This window comes from Hippocampus comes, unplaced genomic scaffold (genome assembly GCF_001891065.2).
Source record: "Hippocampus comes isolate QL1 unplaced genomic scaffold, H_comes_QL1_v1.1 scaffold384, whole genome shotgun sequence".
Taxonomy (NCBI): domain Eukaryota; kingdom Metazoa; phylum Chordata; class Actinopteri; order Syngnathiformes; family Syngnathidae; genus Hippocampus; species Hippocampus comes.
In genome coordinates, this window is record NW_017805700.1 from 405,207 (window position 1) to 408,761 (window position 3,555).

At 39.2% G+C, this 3,555-nt stretch overlaps 1 protein-coding gene across 2 annotated transcripts in view; it reads left to right on the forward strand.

The window, feature by feature from the left end:
• Nucleotides 1-3,555, forward strand: part of gorab (golgin, rab6-interacting) — a 15,064-nt gene that overhangs the window by 2,205 nt on the left and 9,304 nt on the right. The gene's annotated exons all lie outside the window — the stretch shown is intronic.

Consider the following 3,555-nt stretch of genomic DNA (forward strand, 5'->3'; position numbering starts at 1 on the left):
TGGACAGTAATATTGTGTGAGAGATTATGTGTGAATAACTGCTCCAAGTGAAAAATGTTCATGTAAAATTGAAAATCGAAATTGTTATTTCAGTAAATATTTGCATTTTGCACATAGAAAACTGATTCATGATTCCACGTTGATGAGAGCATTAAAATGGGGAAAAATAGGACAAAAATATATAAAAGGAAATTCAGAAACGATCAAAAACGCGTGAGTAATCACGATTACTTTTTAGTAGAGCTGTCAAACGATTAAAATATTTAATCTAATTAAAAATGCAACTGTCATAATTACCTCAAATTCACTAAAATGTGCACCTGGAGAAAACCCATGCAGGCATGGAGAGAACATGGAAACTCCACACAGGAAGATTGGAGCCGATTGAAACGCTACGCCTCTGCACTATGAGGCGGACGTGCTACCTAGTCGACCACTGTTTAGTATAATAATAATAATAATAATAAAAATACTGTATAGTGTGTAACATAATTTCCGGATTCCACCTACTTAAAAGCTGCAACAGCAAAATTTAGCCATAAAAAACGAATTTGTACAGATTGTCTTAGACTGGGTTTGCACTGCAGAGATAACTGTGTTTATTGCACTTGTTCCCAATTACTAAATTTACTAAACTGAAATCTGCTCATTTTGACTCTCAATTCCTCCTTCATACAGCCCCGCACAACGCTAAACATACACGTTTCAGCATTCCTGTCACTCTTTCGCTCGCTCGCTCTCTCAGCCAGCAAGCCAGCGGGCTCCTCCCGCAGCTTTAAATCATGTTGTTCCAACCGCAAATAGCTGACGAGTATTCAGTATGAGGGCGGACTCGAACATTTTCCTTGGTCCACTGTGACGCTTTGGGTTATTTCATTGGTTAGATGTAACGAAAATGGGTGGATATATTGATGACTTAATGATCGCCAGTAAAAATCCATAAATAAACTGTTAAAATATATAAAAGCCGCAGGAAAATATGGTACTTATTTTTCTTGTAAAGGCTTCAACTTTGAGAGAGCTGTGAGAAAAGCCTTCAAACATATAGTACCGTATTTTCCGCACTATAAGGCGCACCGAAAAGTCTTCCATTTTCTTAAAAGCTCACAGCGCGCCTTAAAATCCGGTGCGCCTTATGTATGGTCATTACGGTAAAATGTCGACCACTAGATGGCTCCTTGCAGGAGACATGCTTACAATGTTATAACTTGCTGTTGGTTCAGTGAACTGTGTCTCTGCTTTATTAAATACGTTTTTGTTGCAGCTCTGAAAAAGGGAGAGCTGTGGTGGTGTTTTTTTAAAACGCACTTTATTAATGGTTTTTACAGTCTCAACAAATACAGGTACGTCTTTGTCCGTCTCCATGCCTTCTCTTCTTTCGTTCGACTCGAGAGGAGTTCATGGCCGCCTGCAAAAAACGTAAATTAATGATTCCTTCAATGAAACTACGGAAATTGAAAATAATGCATCAAAACAGAAAATCAAGCGAGGAAATCACAAAATAAATTCTATAGCCCCCCTACAAAATTTATTTTCTGATTTCTTCGTTTGTGAATACAGTGCACAACAAAGGAATAAATAACAAACACTTCTGAGACAGGCCAGTCTCCTACATTTAACTGACATCTGATCGTTCTGTTGGAGCTACGCTCAAGGAAATGCCAAAATAAATTCAGTAGGGGGGGGGGGGGGGCGCGATAGAATTTATTTTGTGATTTCCTCGCTTGATTTTCTGTTTTGATGCATTATTTTCAATTTTCGTAATTTCATTGAATTAATTTACGTTTTTTGGAGGCGGTCATGAACGCCTCTCGAGTCAAACGGAAGGAGCGTAGCTCCACCTAGTGGATGCATTGTTGATTGCGCCTTATAATCCAGTGTGTCCAATATATGAACAAAATTACTAAATAGGCCATTCATTGAAGGTGTGACTCATAATCCAGTGGACCTTTTAGTGCGGAAAATAGGGAATAATAATTGTGAAGAAAAGTTTCCGGATTTCACCGAATGTGAGTTATTTTTGGAATGATGAATGAGGGAACACTGTACAGACTTTATTCTTATATTATATCTACACAATAAATATTTTCAAAATGACCTAACCATAGAACTCATCTTTTTATTTTATAATTAGTCACTGTAAGACACGTTTTTTTTTGATCTCATTTAGATTGACATCAACATTTGTGCAAAAATGTGGACTGTGCTTCTCTTTACATTTGATAATTTTTGTATTCCACAAAGGGATCACGTAAATGGGTCAAAAGCAAAAGGCAGCAAATGCTGACATGCAAACTAGTATCTCCCCTAAAACTGAAAATACAAAAACGAACAGTTAACTACTAAGGTGACACAAAAATCGAAGGGAGCGTGAATTGTTCAACAAGATGCACGAGTTGGAGGCTGAGGGCAAACGAACTACTACTGTGAGATGCATCGCCGCCTGCTGACGCTCCACGGAGAATCTTTAAACTTGTGGCAGTTAGGTGTTGGCTGCGCCTTCCGCCACCTTCACCAATCCCTGCTGGCCACCTGAGTCTCTGTAGAGATCCTTTTAGGATTACGAGCACTCACTCCCACAAGTATACACAACGCCAAGACAGCAGCCACATACACAAACAAAACAAGTACCGTAGTTAGATTAATAATATGACAGTAAACGTCCAGTGCTGTAACACCCCCACCCCAAAAGAACAAAAATCTCATAAATCTTTGCTCTCTTTTTTTCTTCTTGACTGATTCTTGTGGAGGCTCTCAGTCGTACAGGAAAGTTCCATCGTAGAAAGGGTTCTGTCAGTCGTCATCTGTACCTGTGGGTAAAAAGCAAAAAAGGACGTTTCGCTTCTCTCACAGAAGCTTCGTCAGCGGTAGACAACCCTGAAGTCTCCGTGAAGACTCCGGGAAGTTGCTCTGCGCTAAAAAGCTGAGCGTGGCCTGTTTGAGGACTGGGTGGGGATGGTTAGTCACGCCCCTATTGGTTTATTAGAGGCCCATTGGTTTCTATGTCCCTTACTGGTCAACAAGTTATTGTAAATAGGAGACAGGTTAAATCTGATACCTCCTTCACGGTTCAGAGAGGGTGAAAATTTTTTAACAAAAATCGCTTCCTTTACTCCCCTTTCAAACCATCTCTTTTCTGTTCCTAGGCTTTTTACTTGTTCATCTTCATTCAATTGTGTGGTTTCTTTTAAGTGTGCGTATACTGCACTTTTGTTATCATTGTTTTTCCATTTGTGTTGATAAAGTCTTTTCTTGAGTGTTTGTTTGGTTTCTCCAATGTAATGTTCCTTGCACTCACTTTCTTGGCAACGGATGGAATAAATCAGATTGCATTTTTGGGTGTTAGGAACCCGGTCTTTGGGGTGTACTAGTTTTTGTCTCAATGTGTTTATCGGTTTAAAATAAACAGGAATATCATGTTGTAGAAATATTCTTTGTATTTGCTCTGAGAGGCCGGCAATATAAGGTACACAGACACCCCTTCTCTTCTTTTCTCTCTGTTGGTTGGTTTCCTCTCTGTTTGTTTTAATTTTCCTAACTTTGCCAAAGGCCATT